We start from the raw sequence: 17,545 nt of genomic DNA, 5'->3' as shown, positions 1-17,545 counted from the left end.
TAAACTCATCTGTTCATCACCATCCTGAAACAGACTGGCAGTTTGTCCCATCAGTTAATGGATTAACTATCTCTGACACAAACAGAAGTGCTCCTGGTAGCTCCTTAGATCTCCTGGCTGTTGTTCCTGACTGTAAAAATATCTGTAATACTTTTCAGAACAAAGTCAGTAGTCAGCTGAGTCAACTTACTATTAACTGGGTCAATAATTAAATGGATCAACTGTCATGAAATGGACTAGAAGCACTCATGAAGTAAAGGGGCAGTTCAAATGGTGGGGTGAGGTTCTACCATGCAGTTACTAATTACCAGCTCAGATAAAGCAAGAGGCAAGCCAGCTCCAGAGGTCAGCGAAATGGAAATGGTCAGCCTGTCAAGTTGTGTCACACCACAACAAATGAAAAACATTGTGTTAAGAATTAGTATCTATCAGTGCTATCCATAAATCCATTTGAGGGTCACAAGAAAGTCCAAAACAGATGCACTAAAATTACACCATGACTTAAAGAAATGTCTGTACATTTACAATAGAAACAAAACTCACTAGATTTCAAAAAGGTACATACTTCTTCACTTTGATAATGAATCTATATGGATGAACAAAAATCTGTGGGGATAGTTTCAAACTTGCTCCACTCTACAAGCAATTTATGAACAAGTTGCTTTGTTTTTAGTCGTACTGGATGCTGAATGGTCTGAAATGGCAAGTCTGTGTAAATGTATTTCAAATCTAGGGCCTGGGCCTGGCCATAATTTCAAGAGGATTTTTTTTGTTGTTATTTTTATGAGATTTTTTAAAAATGGACACACACAAAAAAGAAATTTCGTAGTTTGTGTCATAATGTATTAACATCAGTCCTTTTCTCACAAGGTCTTACTCAAGTCACTTAAAGCAATTCTGAAAGAAATAGTCCATACAGACATGAAAAAATAAAAGGGAAAAGCTACAGTTTAAAATTCATTTGTCATTTTATCATCAATTAAGGGGATAAAAACATATAAAGAACTTTAAAGAACATACAAGAGAATGAAACCCTTATTTTAATTAAAAGTTTAACTAAGAAATCTTTGGTTAATAATAAAACAGGATGAGAGTAAAAATGCCACCATGTGCTCAAGGAACACATGCGCACAAGAACAATTCCAAGAAAACTATTTCATTTTCAGATTAGCAGTTTTGCTTTCTATTCTGTTAATGTCTCTCCAGCTCCCACATGCAGACCTCCTAATTTAGTTGCCAGGAATTAATTCAGTTGCCCTCCTAATTTAGTTTGCATTGTAACTACAACATAAAAGGCTTCAGTTGAAACTGGAATCAGACTTTGAAGATGAAAACAAAACTGATTTGAACTTTTAGTATGATCAGAGAATTCCGTTCAGATATGACCTGGCCTAGACAATCACATTAGTCTCTGCCCTGCCCTGAAGCCTGATATCTGTTGTCTGTTGACAGAGGAAAATGTCCCTACCCCAATAGGTATCAATAAGCAGATATAGACAAAAGTACAGCTAGAGTAAACTAAAACAGAGATGCCATGAAAAAAATCCCTTGTACAATACTTGCAATACTCAATAGCTGGCTCTGAAGAGTTCAAAGCTGAGATTATTAGAATTTAGTCATCTGACAGTGCACAGAATTATTCCCAACAAATTGGGAGATCAGGGAATTAAAAAAAATGAAGGTCTGTGTAAGAGGTCAGCATCATTACAAGCCTGATGAACAGACACTAATTGAAAAGGCACAGTGCCAGCTACCCTCTGGCCAAAGAAAAAATCCCTTTACTCCATGTTGTCAATTGGGAACTCTGATCATGAAAAACTGCTTCTGGTGACAGACCCATTTTTTCCAAGAGCCAAAACAGGAAACAATGTGCCATCCCAGAAAACCCCCTGGCCTGGAGTTCTGTCTTGACTACTGGCCTGCAGAAGGCAGGCAAGGATAACATCTGCATCTGCAAAATGCTTACAACACACAGGTTAAAAACAGCTGACTCTTCCTTGGGACAGAGCAGTGACTTCAGGCCAGGTACTCTACCCTTCTCTCCATCATGTCCTCATACTACACAGCCTACATTCCTACCACAGTGTGGGAAGCTGCTACTGGTTTTACACTGATAACATCTTTAGGGCCAGCAGGACATCAGGGAAACGGAAGGTAAGAGCTAACAACTACCCTAACAGCTTCAGAGGACTGGGCCAGGGTCACTGTCCTCTGCAATGTCTGTCACCAGTTTGGGTTGGTGCTCATGCTGACTGAAAGGGAGGAGGGAAACACAGTGAACTACAAATTCAGACTTTCCTATACTGTACATTTTTATTTTCAAATAGTGCATCAGTTTTAGCAGAATATATTATACTTCACCATAGTCCTAAGTATACGGTGTTCAGGAATTAAAATGATGCACAAATGTCTAATCTTGTAATTGTTTTAGTGTACCAGAACAGAGATAAAGCAATAAGAAAATTATAAGTTTCGTGCATACATATATAATGAAATTAATTTTTTAAGCTCCATCATTTCTGAAGCAAGATTCACTATGTCACACAGCTGGGAAAACACAAAGGCTTGTGTAAGCTGCTCTTCACACGTGCCTCTCAGTGAGGGTGTGACATTGCTCGAGCTTAAACAACACAGACGTCTGTGATGTCTTGTTGCCCTCTAGTGACGCCACTTGATTTTCCCACTGCTTAGTTCTTCAAAATTTTCCATAGACCTGAGAGCTGCCTGCCTCCTGCCTTCAACAAACTGAATCATAACTGAATACTTCTACCTGGTGCTTAAATTAGATGGGAAAGCACAGGTATTTCTGAATCCTCATAAGGAATAACGAACCCGAGAGCAAGCTGACAGGAAAAACACCACCAGCATAGCTGGCTTAGCCCAGTGAGCTTCAAGGGGGAGCTGAGATGGGGCAGTCACTGTTACCAGGCTCCCAGAGCCTCTCCCTCAGCACAGACACGAATCATCTTCCAGGGCAGGCCTGGTGCCCTTGAAGGGTTTCTGGAAGCACTGACTGTTGCTGTTTTCCCTCCCTGTACAATAGAGCACTGCAACAAACACTGACAGAGGGAACAGTCAGCTACCTATCCATGTCTGCACAGTTAGCAGCGCTTTTGTGCTGAAGTGTTAGATGAACTTAACATTAGCTGATCGTTTTGAGGCCATTGAAGTGTATGTCTGCTTTTCCAGCTAAGGGCATCTGCATGTCCGCAACACACAAAACACTAACTAAGTTCTAAAAGAGGAACGTAGCCTTATTTCCTTTCAGTATGAGTTTTACAAATGGTTCTATTAGTGGTTTATACTTATTCCATTCTTTTTATTTGGTCTCTATAGTATTTAATATTTAAATCCCAACTAAAAATGCGTGAATGGAAGTGAAAGATCCTCACTAGTGAAAGAAAGATCAGAATCCAGCAGCTGTCACTCGAAAAGCTGTCTCTCTGATGCACTCCTCTGTCCCCCCTTATTGTTTCTTCCCTGTAACTTCCTGATCTTATTTAAAAACCATATCTCAAGTGTTTTCTAAAGACTGAAACTGAAATGAACATAGCAGGTGACTATTTTTTTCTGAAAGCAGAACGTTGAGATAGTACAATAAGGCAGCTCCAAAAATTCAGGCTTTGTTTCTGTCCTCACTTCAAAGTAGTAATAGCTAAGTAACACAATAAAGCATAATATTACTAATGGAAATGTAGGAACATATTTAAAAGGGAGAATCTTCAACTCTTAACACCCAAATTTATTTTTTGGGGGGCGGGGGTTTGTCTTGGGTTTTTGTGCTTTGAAAGTCAAACCTTTAACAAGGCTGTCAAGGGTAAGTTGGGTAAGTGGACTATCCTAATGTGCTTTTTTTTTCAGGGATGACTAGAGGAAAGGAATTGAGTGATAGATGAGATGAAAGTGATTATCAGATCAATTTCTTACTAGCTGAAAAGCTTCCCAAGCTGAACTACCCAACCTGTTTGAGAAGCAGCAAGGAATCCATTCAGCATCTGCATCTGCCTTTCTGATTTCCAAGCCCAGTGGTCTTATGTTGAGCAACTGGTTCTCTTGAAATTAAACTTATGTTTTGCCCAGCAGAAGTACAGAGGTTCTTCAGTCAACTGATGCTGCTGTTCTTTTTCCTGAAAGAAGCTGAGCTTTTAAAATTTTCCCTCCATCAAATCCAGGGCTTAAAAAGAGAAGACCCTCCTTTTATTAGGCAGAACACTTTGTCATCTTCTATCCTATAGAAACCCAGTATTAGCATGGCAGCAGAATATAACATTGCCTGTGTTGATACCAGATGAAGCAGGGGTTAAATACCCAGCATATTTAATAATCTGAATATTGTTTAGAACAAGCAGGGAGAAGCAATGTAACCCTACGGATTTAATTCTTCTTTTCTTTCCTGTATCACAATCACACTATTACCTCTTGCCAAAGGACAGATGTGACAAACTTTTGCATTTCTTGTTTCCATTTGGGTAGTTGTTTCCCTTGGAATTCTTTTAATCCATTTTTCTGTGCATTTCTTTTTGCTTATGAACTTACATAACTCATATACTTTTTTAAACTCATTAATTTCTTAAGAGTGAAAACACGGACAACTTGGAGCATGCTTCGAAGTTGAAATCCTAAAGGATTAGTTCCTATTTCTACCTTTTTGAAAAGCCCAAAGATAAGCTACTTCTGTAGTACAATAACAGGAATCAAAGTACAGGACATATCACGTGACATTTTGAATAATGTGGAGATTTCAAGATTCAGATCCAATAAAAGCAAAATTGGATAACCAAGGAAGTAAGGGGCAGGTCAGAATCCAATGCCACTCATTTTTAGAGCCAGCAGCTTTATGAAGTGTGAATTTCATTAAAAAACTTACAATGCCTTCAACCAAAACAGAATAAGGGATATCTTCTGTAAAAGGACAGTAAGAATTTTGTCACCTTTCATACAAAAGGCGGGTTTCTCATTTCTTTTTGGTCTTTTTATTTCGTTAATTTGATAAAAACTGAAAGAACTTTTCATCATACAGCTGCATTTAGATCTGAAGTAGATCATATCTGCAGCAAAATATGGTAGAAGTACTACCTACTGAATTCTGTTTCATTAAATAATAAAAAAGGGGTGTACATAGGCTCATCAAGCAAATTGCCTCACTGGACAAAACACTTTTTTTTAAATAATACATTCCTTACTTGGCTCATCAAATGTCTAATTCTGAAACAGATCTGGGTTAATTTAACACATAATTTTTCTTGATTACCTATTCATCATGATTTTCATTCTCGTGTGGTGTTTCTGATTATCCTCTTAATGAGTCCAGTGTTGCACTAAAGACTTTGGTAAACAAGCCTCTCTTTCCATCCATGTCCTTTAGTATTGCTCATTCCAAATGCAGACTGAGCCCAGGACTAACTGGCTTAGTCACTGGATGTCACTGTTGCAGCACTGAGAGTTTTGGTATTTTATGTGGAAACAGCAAGCAACTACACTTGTATTTTATTCCTTCGTTATTATTATTATTATTATTATTATTATTGGTTTGCATTCCTGCTGAGGCTGCAGTCAGTGCAAGTTTTAGTATAAGAAATATTTAGAAGCATTCAGGCCTGAGGACAATTTCTACTTTCAGGGGAAAGTATTTCATTAAACTTTTAAAACTCTTTCCATTTTAATTTAAAAGTGTGCTCTTTTTTTATTTCCACTGCTCTGATAAGAGATTTTTTTCTGAATATCTTTCTATGAATGCACAGTATACATATTTCTGCCTCTACCTATATACACACAAATATATATGCACACACTAGTAGACAAGTAATATACTTATTTATGAATACATATGCACATATAACATTGATATAATATTTCTTTAATCATTCCAAAATAATTTCTGGTAGCTTAATGCAAGCTGTAAATTTAAATGATTAACTATTGCAATACCTAAAATACCTACCCAATGCTTTAACAAAACCAAGACAAAGTTCAAGAAACAACTCTATGTGTTCAGAATGTTGAAAATTGAATAATTTAGGTATGCATATAAGTAGCTTACATTATCAGAGACTTCTTACAGGGGTTTTTCCAAACCCCCTTGAAATGTATTATAGCAGCACCAAAATCATCAATTAGAAGTATAATATGACAGTATTATTTAGCTGTTTCTAACTCTTGGTTAAATGAAACAAAATGAAATTAAATTGAGTGTGCTTTTAGCTAGAAAACCACAAAACAAGCAGAACTTCCCACTCATTGGACTTTCTAGTGATTTCTCAGAAAGCTGTGAGCACACCTGTATTTTCTTTATCTTGACAAAGGAAGAATAGAGTGGAAGTTATTGTCTTTATAAAGCGTATGGCTGGGAGACACTCATTACAGTTGCTCCTCCAGACTCCACTCAGGCCACCTTCTGTGTCGTTTTGGGTTTTTCAATATGCCAGCTTCTCCCAGGCTGAACCCTCCTCTGTGGTGCGGCTGGGGAAATAAATCAGGAGATGCACAAGCCATGCCATAAGGAATGGCAGCAGGAGTCCCACAATATGCTCCCAGAAAAGTATTTTAAGGGTGTGAGTAAGTGAAGGAGGTGGCAACTGAGGACACCACCATCTGCTGCCAGTTCTGGGGAGCCTGAGCAGCCCGTGAGAGGCATTTCCCGGCAGACAGAGCTGGCCCCGGCCCCAGCTGCCACAGGGCCAGACCTGCTGCCTTCTGCTCCCCCCAGCCCCAGCATGAGTACCCTCCTGCCAGCAGTGCTTCCCAGCATCCCTGCCCCACTTGTCATTTCTGCTCCATCACCTCCTGGCTCCTCATGTCTACACCAGACCCAGAAAGGCAACCCAACGCACAAGCAGGAAACCTGTTTTCCAATCTGCTAAAAACCAAAATAAAGCATTACCAACAAGTACTGTGATAAAGACATGCACTTCCTGGGCCTGGCTTCCTCCCCAACTCACTGACTTGCAGCCTTCTGGGTGTACTTTTGGAGAGGAAAAGGCTTCTCTAGGAATCACAGAGACAGTAAAAGTCATTTGGGAAACGCCACCTAGACTTTCGTTCTTTTTAGTTGCTATCCAGTTTCTAAGACAGCATCTCTAAGCAAAACAAACTTTTCAAGTGTGTTCAGAAGAAATCATTAGGCAGGTGAGCCCAGCCAGTTGTTCCTGTGACAGTTATTGCAGTGCACACGCTTACCAGGGAACAGGGGACAATTGTTTACATAGTGCTTATAACTCTCACAATTGTCTCCCCTCTACTGAGTTCCTGCCTTCCAAAAACAATTTGTGTTTCTCAGCTGACAGAGTCCTACTCCATCTTCAGCAAAGCTTATGCTGCCTAGCAGTGAGAAAAAGATTCCTATTCTTTTAGTATTTAATACTACTTTTCTGGTACTGGAAAACAAGTAATAAATAATGAGATTAGACATGTGGAGGATGTTTAAAACACCAGACTGCACTTCAAAAAAGGCAGAAATGCTGGATTAGAACTGGGAAAAAAAACCAACCAAACAAGCTTGTTTAAAGTCCAGCACCAGGCTGTTTCAAAACTTATCAATCAAGAGAAGACTGTGCCAAACATGTAATACTCTGTACACTGTGATACTGAAACTCATGACATGATACAAATTGTGTGTCACAGGTCCCATCAGACTGCTCCAGATGGGAAAGCCCTTTTCAAATCATTAGGCAAGAGCCACCTTAGATGACTGATATCCATCAAATTAGTCAGTGGTAACATCATTTACTCCTTTCTTCAGAAGCAAAATTACTGCAAGGAAGGTGCTGGATTCAAAACATCTCTTCCATGCAACTCTTTCACAGCAAACACACAAAACAACAAAAAACAAAACAGATCCTTGGCAAGATTGCCTCTCCCAGGAGACAGAAAATGGAACATAATGTCTTTCACAAGAGTTTTCCATTTTGGCTTGATCATTTCAAAATGAAGAGTAAACATCTGGAATGCTGACCAGGCAAAGCTACTCAAACGTGTGCCTAACTCTAAACGTGTAAGTGATAAATAACTCTGGAATAAGGCAGTACTTTTAAAAGGAGAAGAACACAACAGGTTGCTGCAGAGAAATTCACTGATTTCTCCATTCTTGTCTCATGCAGCAAGTTCAGACCTGTTGGTCTGCTCAATAACTGGGTGAATGAAGCAATTTAAACTGTATCCACAGCAGTTCCTTAACAGTAATGAATTAATGACAGCTCACCTGATTTACTCAGAGTGCTACCAGAGACCAGTCAGAAAGGAATCTGAGAAGTCTGTGGAGGACTGAGAACAATGTAATGATCCTGTTTCACTCATTAGAAAGAAATACGGTATTTAAAGGTGCTTCCTGGGTGTTAAGTACATCCTTAGTAAAGCGAGTTTAACGGGACTGTTCAGAATACTTACCAAAGTTGTATTTACAACATATGGAAAACTGTGTGGCTATCATGGGGAAATCCAAACAATTATAGTAAAATCCTAGTTTGCTGAGTGGCAAATTTTTAACTGGCAAGAATCTCTCACTGCAATATTCTCATCACCTTTCCTGAATTAGCCTATTTTAATAAGAAAACAGGTAGTGAAGGAGGATTTTTCATAAGGCTTGTGTGCTGTTGGTAAAAGAAGATTAAGAATTAATCTATATTTTTCTTTGATCCTCTGCAATCTATTTCTAGAACTACACAAATCTCCACTAGATTCTGGTAGAAGCTGTCAGCTTATTTGATTTCTTTCCAGCCTGGGAGATAGCAAGAGTGATATTTTTTGCTTACTTACACCACAGGGTAACAAAATTTGCTCAGAGCTAAGATGCTGCAATACACACACCCTGCTCTAATGCGCTGGATAACTCTTCTAATAGACACATACAAATTTCTTTGACAGAATAGCCCTCACAAAACCATGATTCCTGGCACTTACATTTCAAAGAAGCTTTTAATACAAGCTACTTGCAATAAATCAAACACAGAAACAGTTTCTTCTCAAAAACTAAATACAAGCTGAACACAGGTTTTTTATGATCAGAGTGCCATGTTGGACCATATTCAATTAAAAATATTTAAATATTCCCCCCAACAGATTTCATTCCTCCAATTCCATTTTAAAAATGTCTTGCTTGTTGAAGAAATAACTGGTATAGAGATACAAGATATTTGTTCATGGCGGCTTTTCATCCTATCAAGATATTCACGTATAGTTTGACCAAATTAATTTTTCCTTTAAATACTTTGTAATAATAATAGCAACACAACAACAAAAATAATAAATAGAACCAGCACCTTACTTTGACACTACATGCAAAAGAAAGCATGTTACTAACAGATTGATTCAAGTATTTCAAACTTCAAATATTTTGAGGGACAGCTATGATAGATAGGTCCATCATTCCCTCCCGTCCTGCAGTTCTGGAATACACTAGCACAGATTTCAGCCAGGAATGAAAACTAAGAGAAGAGCTATATATGCAGAAAGACAGATTGTGATTTCCTTTAAGAAGGCTCTGTTCATTCAGTTTTTCCTTCCAGTGTTATTTTACAGTGAGCTGTAATAGCGTGCAGAGTATTTGCTACTTGGTCAGGACAGAGAATGCCGAGTTTTGAGGGTAAATCATTTCAGAAGTGTGACAAATGGCAAACTTCTCTCTTATTTTTTTCCCTTACTGCTGAACTGACAAAAATAGTTAGAAGTGTGGAAGCTTTGTAAGTGAGAGAGGCTTGAATAGATTACAGACCCAGACTAGGGTTGGAATTTCTCATACACCAAAATGCAAGAAGAAAATGAAGTTTTTCAGGATCTGTTCCACAGATATGAAGTGATATGTATAAAGGCAAAAGTATTTTTAAATTTCAAGATGTTTCTTCATTTCTGTTACCGTAGTGCAGGAAACAGAAGATGGGACCAAGCAAAACAAGAAAGCAAAGTTGAGTGTTTTTCAGTTATCAGTTGCTCATGAGGAAAAAAAAAAAAAAATAACATATTCACGACAACATATGCTATTATAATTAACCATTTTCAACATAGGTATCTTGGACTTTACTAAACAATTTTCTTTCTTACACAATGACCATTGGTTGAATTAGTGGTATTGATCAGGATGCAAATTTGGGCTTTTTTGGTTGGGCTTGTATGGTTGGGTTTGCTTTTTTTCACATTATGTCAACATTTTAATGAAGAACACAGACATTATCACTGTTTTGTTCCAGCTAAAACAGAAAGATGTTACAGGTTTCTGAATTGTGCTTTTTGGATACAAACTGTAAGCAGGTGGACAAGCCAGCTGGAAAGCAGAAGGAAAAGAAAAAAACATAAAGTTTTAATTGCTCAAAACAAGAGACACTTATTTAAAGATGAATCCCTGCAGAGGTTTTGTAAGTATTTTTGGTAAAATAAAGATATTCATGCTAACATAGATTTTCCCTCAGTAAAGAGAAATTTTCCTGAAACCAAAGTGCTTTTTGCTAAACATAGATGATTCACATCATTAAAAGAAGGTCCTTTGGTTTTTAAAGAGAATACTCACTTTTCTGACCAAAATATCATTCTCAACTATCAATGCTTTTCTCACAAGAGACAGCAGAAAATTTCAACCCAAGTATCTGTGTGAATAATGAGCTACCAGTTCTTTCTGCTTATGACATTAAGGAGCACTGATTAATCAATTAAGCAATCTGTTGTCAAGACCTGGCGTGGCTCTAAGGCATAGCAAGGCTCATGTACTTAAAACACCAAACGTGAGAAGGGTTTCTTGGTGATTTATTACTTCTCTTCGGTGAAAAGGACTAAACTTCACCATATTCCATTTGATAATTCTTACTACTGTTCAAGAGGGAAGATGGCATTTCTTCCTTCATTGTTGCCAACTACTCTTCCTGCCTGTGAAATCCAAGAAAGTACCTTCAGCTCTGCAATAACCAGCAGGGTTGTGCACAGCACACCAAGCCTGGAGCTGTCCCCCCAGCTCACAGATGGACCTTTATGCTTTTTGCCAATGCCTGCAACGTGTCTGCAAAGAACCCATTTAATATTTTGTTTCAAAATGGACTTGAAAGCAGACTGTCTGCTCGGTGCAGCTTTATCAATAGGTGAGAAAACCCTGTCCTGCTACAATATTCACATCTGAGGTTAAACAGTTCAATATGCTACTGGATGAACATAGGATTTGTGATTTGTTTACCCACTGTATGAAGATTTTTTTGTTCACATACTTGGAATTTCTAAAATATAAGGATTCAAACAAAAAAACTAAAGCCAAAAACAAACCCACAGAAAAAAACCCCAACAAATAAAAACCCCAAAACACCAACTGCCAACTGTTTTTCCCACTTGCAGGTGATACAGCAAATATTCTCTATATGTGGTACCAAGCAATGGCTGTGGGGAAAAAAGTCAATCCTCCACAGAGTATATTTTTGTATAGTAAAACTACACACATTCTCTGGTATTACAGTGGCTACTTGTGGGAACATCTCTTCTCCTCCAAAACAAGCAGACTATTTAAAGTGGAAAGCTGAATAATTACCACCTCACAGCTGGAGATACTCCAGCATCCTCTGGCACATCTGCAAGTGTTTGGCACTGGCAGATTTTGGAAGTCCACTGCTCAGAAAAGCAGCTTAACCACTAGAGGGTGAGGAAGCATTCCGAAGGGTTCAGCTGTGTCACTGCATGGCCACGATATGATGCATCACAGTTTTGTAGCACTTGCTCATTACTTTCCATTTTTTCCTCTGCATATCCTATACCTTCTCAGAATTACACATATTAATTAAATTACAGAGGTGTTTCAGTAAACTGGACCATACAAAACCTGTGAGGTACAACCTCTTTGTAGATAGGGGGTTCCTATTTACATTATTTAAGCAAATCTGTGAGTTATTTACTACTGAGTATGCAGAAGTTCTAGCCAGGATTTATGTTGCAGTGGGGATACTGCAACATGCATATATCAAACCAGGAGTCCCGTGGAAAGGAAATATATATGGACAGACAGATTCTTGCTAGATGTTTCAGAGATGTTTATTTCCCCAGCCGCATGGCCGGGGCTCTGCCCAGGAACTGTTCCAGTCACGGGACCAAGGGTCCTTCTGCCCGCGCAGGGAACACAAACCAACCAATGGGAACGAGGCTGAGCAGGGGCAGGGAAACCCCGTGTCTGTGCCCTCAGGGCCCCTCTGCCAGGGCTACACGGCAGGGGAGGGCCCCAACACCTCACCCGTTTTATTTTAATAAAAGGAGAATGAAAACAACTGGATAAACATAACAAGAACAGTTTCAAGACAAAACAAGCCACCCTCCTGAGTCTTTAAATGTCCAATCAGATTCTGTGGAACATCTTAGGGCTGACAGAAGGGAGACAGAACTCTCTGAGCATGCTTTGTGGGGAAACTGAGGCAGGAGAGGGTTTAACTTCTTCCCTTCCCCTTTTCATCCCCCACTCGGCATTGGAAAGGGATTTTTGGGGAAACAATTGGCAAAAGCATGGTTTTGTGAGGGAAACCATGGATGAAAAAACGGATTGGGAATACACTGGGGGTAATAGGACATAGGGTAAAAGGGAAAGGTGGGATTAGGAAAGGGAGATTGTCGGGGAGACTTACAATAGAGATACTGTCTAACATGACTACGATTTTTTGCATATATACTGCCTTTTACAGGAACACCATCAGGCCCAGTGACCTGCGATGCTTGTAACCCTTTTCTACCTCGTATAATTTTGAATTCCACGACTTCTCCATCTCCCAAGCTTGGGATACATTTTTCAGGGTTATTCTTTTTAATAGCAGTTCTATGCACGAATATGTCTTGCTGGTTGTCACACCTTGTTATAAAACCATAATTTTGCTTAACATTATACCATTTTACTATCCCTAAGATCTTAGTTACTATGATCTTTTCCTTTTTCCGAGTGGCTGCTGTTTTCTGTCTCGCTGCGTCTTTGCTCTCTCTTTCGGTCGCTCCCGTGTTGGAATTGTCGGGGCTGCTGGTGCCTGCGCGCTCTTCCCGGGGTCGCGTTCGGGGCTGCGCGGGCCGGGCCGGGCCGCGCCGCTCAGTTCTCCGCGCGTCGCCTCCTCTGGTCGCAGCTTCGCTGCCGCTGCCGGGCGCTGCACCCACATCTCGGCTGGGCCCCCGAGCAACGACCCCCCCGCGCTCCGCTCCAGCGCGCGTCTCGGCTGGGCGCGGCTCCGCTCCACCGCCGCCCGCCGCCGCCCGCGTGCCGCCCCTCTCGGCCGGGCGTTCACGGGGCTCGCTCCACCACGCGCTGTGCTGGGCCGGGTGGGCACCGCCGGGTCCTGCCGCTCCTCGCTCCGCCACCGACACTGCGGCTCGCGTGGCTCCGCCCGCGCGCGGGAACTGCCTCGCTGCTGCTCGCAGAGTGCTCGGTGCACGTGGCCTGGGCCGCACAGTCCCTGCGCCAGGCTTCCCTTCGCCAGGACACAGCTGACATTGCTCAACAGTCTCGGTAACTAAATAATATTCATGAAAATATTCTTCCATCGGCATATATTTTGACTCCAGTATTAACTGTGTCCAAACGGTTTTCCAAAAGCCCTTGGTAATAATTAAATCCCAAGAAACACAGAAAAAGTTCTTAAACAACCATGCCAGGAAGTGTTTCAGTTCTTTTTGAGCTTGAATCAAGCTAAAATTCACAAATCGTTGTTCAAGAATCATTTTAAGTTTAAGATAAATGTCCATATGTGGCTCTGAGAGCCAAGAGTCTTCCCACCGTTCCTCCATAGTTTAGATACGGAATAGCAAAGCAAAACCAAGAAGAGGAATCCAAAGTTTCCAGGGTTTACTCATACAAATCAGTCGCTTAGGGATCGGGGATCGTTCTGCTCTCAATTCTCTACCATTATGTTGCAGTGGGGATCCTGAAACATGCATATACCAAACCAGGCGTCCCGTGGAAAGGAAATATATATGGACAGACAGATTCTTGATAGCTGTTTCAGAGATGTTTATTTCTCCATCCACATGGCCGGAGCTCTGCCCAGGAACTGTTCCAGTCACGGGACCAAGGGTCCTTCTGCCCGCGCAGGGAACACAAACCAACCAATGGGAACGAGGCTGAGCAGGGGCAGGGAAACCCCGTGTCTGTGCCCTCAGGGCCCCTCTCCCAGGGCTACACGGCGGGGCAGGGACCCCAACAGATTTAGAACACAATTTTTTTTTTTCTGGCCTGACACAAATAACATAACCTGATGAGAAACTATGCTATACTTACTGCTGTTGGTATAAGCTTTAAGGCCTTGAAAACAGAACCAGTAGAAAACAAAAACCAGAACCTGAAAACTGGGTATCTTAGCACACCTCAGTAGTAAATAACTCACAGATTTTCTCTGCTTGGAGTTCTGGAGAACACAAAAATACACTGATTACTTTAAAAAGCTTCCTAGGGGAACTTCTGTATCTCTTTAGAAATATGACAGTTACTCCTTTGGTCAATATCACCAGAAAATGATATAAAAATTCATCTCTCAGTCCTAAATTTGTCTCTACATTGTTATTAAAGTCATTGCAATACAATTAATGCTTTCTACACAGAGCAGTTTCCTATCTGAACAAATGCTTCTGATTATAAAGACTTTATCTTTGGAATTAGCCACAGGAAACATGTAGTATATCATGACTAATTAAAAAACTATGCCAAATTACAATTCGTGGCTCTTTAAAGCACACACGAATCCCCCCCCGGAACATCCACTAGGTCTTCCATTCAATCACTGAAATCTCTTCAAAAGAAGAAAATTATTTATTAGTCTAACAGTAGTGAATTCTACCGTACAGAATTAAAGAGGTTTTTTTCCAGCATATTTTTAGTCAAATTTTTCTTCCAAAATCGTGATTTAAATCCAAGACAACAGAAAGGAAATTCCAAATGAATGGTGCAGCTAAGGGAGATACAATCCATTTTTGTCTTGCAGGATCAATCCACAGGTCACCTCTCTATTTGCCTGCACATCTTGTAGCTGACAAAGGCTTTATTGTTCCAATTAAAGAGAGAAGCATCTTAGTAGAATGACCTTTTTTCTAACAGTTCCTGCCCATAGTTTTGGATCTAAAGGAGATGAGGAAATAAATACCTGAATGAAGGAATCCTTTTTATTTTGCATGAGGTGCTCTGCTCATCCACAGCTGCTGCATTAAAAGCAGAAAACCCACCCCAAAATGTATGCATGTATGTATGGCATAACCTATTTTCTTAGGATAAACAAGCTTAAAAATTTCAATCGATTTTCTACAAAACAAGGTCAATGATGGCCTGAATTCCTACCATTTCTAACTCACTACTGAAAAGTAAGAAGAGGGAATCAAGGAATAAGTTTTCCTAGTTGCTAAGTGCTCGACCTCTTCCTGCCCAGTCACTGTAATTTTTGTCTAGTTTTTGTTTATTTGTTCAGGTTTCTAAGTCTGAGTTATAGCCATAGAAGTTCTTTGTCTGGAGGTAAGTCAGGTTATACACTGAGTAACCTTCCAGGAAAGACACATCTTTGCATACAATCTTAGCAAAAAGAGATACTGTAACTGAAAAAACAGGTCTGCAGCAGTCTGTTTTAAGAAGCAACAGATGAAGTGTACAAGTTAATTAGAATCCATTTTCATTTCTTGATGTTGCTTATTTGAGCTGTTTAAGCGTGCCATGCTTCCAGGGATAATGCAGCAGTTTTCAGAAACTATGTATCAATTTAGGACTTTTGAATACCAGACCTAATTAAGACTAAGTTCTTCAAGATACAGTTATTTAACAACCCATAGAACAAGTTATCCTATCTGTTAATACTGTATAAAGTTTTATAAGACAAAATAAACCAGAGAGAGAAAATAGGAAAAGAAAATAACCACTGATAAGAGGGTAAGTAGAAATTATAGCCTCTGGAGAATTAAGAAGTTAACCCTTCAAGCATTATCTGCTGCTATGAAAGTACAGAACAGACCTATTTCACATGAACAGGATTTGAAAGTAAGAATTGTACTACAGGCTGTCAGTGTGAAACATGCAACTAGTAGTCATTAGTAAGAAATTTTATTCATAGACAAAATGTGATGTAAATGGAGCTAAGCCTAAAGCAAGGAAGCTCAGCTCTGTTGCTGTGCAGAGGGTGAGCCTTTGCACTGCTTTCAGCATCCTTGATTAGAAACACTAATTTGATGGCTGAGGAGTGAAGTCACTTTTGAGCCCCACAGCTCTCAAGCCAAGTAAAAAGGAGGCTCACAGTGATACAGCTCTGGACAACTGCAGCAGATCTTCACGAAATTTTCTATTTCATTGCAATAGTATGTTGTTCATTTCCACAAGCCCCCCCAGGTTATAAAATACACATTCTCTTCCAGAAACATGGAGCAGAGAAGCAGGGCCACTTTCCCCAACTGGCTTTTCTTACAAAGCATGTTTTGAACAATGTGCTCACATTGCTGGCTGGTTGTCAAGAACCACATTCTTTACACACAACCACTCTTTTAAAAGAGTATTTCTTTAAGTCGTTGCTGGATCCTTTATATAATGTAAGTAAAAATACTGGGAACTTCAGTAGACACCACGTTTATGAAGCAAAGTCTCTCTGATTCTTGCTTGTCACCATTAACGAGAGCAAACTCCTCTAATGAGTGCTGTAGCAGCTTTGTTGGCTGAAAACCAGTTTACGTATTTTAAGATCAGAGAGAAGTATGTTTTAATTGTTATGCATTTCATTATAGATAATGAGTCCCAGTGACCATCAAACAGTGATTATAGAAACACCATTGCTTGCTGTGATCTAAGAAAGGGCAGACACTGACAAATCCTGCTGAAATACTGTTCAAGCTCACTGATACAGTGTGGTATCTTAGATAGTTTATGGCTCCTGAAGAGCCAAAGCCATGAGGAGTTCTACAACAGAAGTATCATTTTTCAAACCTTATTCATGCCAAGGCATTAAACCAGGAGCAGAACAGAATACTTCCTGCCCAAGGCTCCAACATTCCTCTTCCTCAATTTTGGACTGCCGTACAAGGTTTATAACCTCGGTCTGATCCCACACAGGCTCCTCACTGGGACCTTTCCTACTCCACCCACAGCAACATCTGGTCTTGACTAGGCACTAGAGAGTTGAGGAAAAGGAGTACTTCTGGTTTGAGCTGCAAGATTGTGGACTCTTTCTGAAGAATAACATCTTTTTAAACTGTTCTTGTGCTGGAGAGATCACTTAACTTCCCATTGTCACTGTATTCATCTATTAAAAATCAATAAATAAAGCCACAACAAGCAAGGGCTGCTAATTCCTCTTTTATATTTTTAATGTTATGTTTCTTCCTTTCTCCACTGTCTCTTCAATACCTTTCCAATCCAAAAGATTGTATAGCAATATTTACAGCAGAATTTTTTGTCCAAAGACAAATTTGAAGCACAATACAAGAACACTATCTGTACAACCCTAAAGATATCTGCAGAAACAAATGGTCTCCATGTTATATAAAGCTGCAGGAACAGCTATTATAACTAAATATCATTTACTACAAAACACAAAGTTCTGCCAGTGAAGTTTCCTCATCTCATCTGGCATCAATCTTGTTCTATGTCATAAAAGGG

The 17,545-nt window shown here is 39.8% G+C and overlaps 1 protein-coding gene across 1 annotated transcript in view; it reads right to left on the bottom strand.

Moving 5' to 3' along the window:
• The window catches only part of TFPI (tissue factor pathway inhibitor), a 177,109-nt gene that overhangs the window by 35,223 nt on the left and 124,341 nt on the right, over positions 1 to 17,545 (bottom strand). The window lies entirely within an intron of this gene.

The sequence above is a fragment of the Corvus cornix genome, chromosome 7 (assembly GCF_000738735.6).
Source record: "Corvus cornix cornix isolate S_Up_H32 chromosome 7, ASM73873v5, whole genome shotgun sequence".
NCBI classification, from domain to species: domain Eukaryota; kingdom Metazoa; phylum Chordata; class Aves; order Passeriformes; family Corvidae; genus Corvus; species Corvus cornix.
This window is presented reverse-complemented; position numbering and strand designations above follow the sequence as displayed.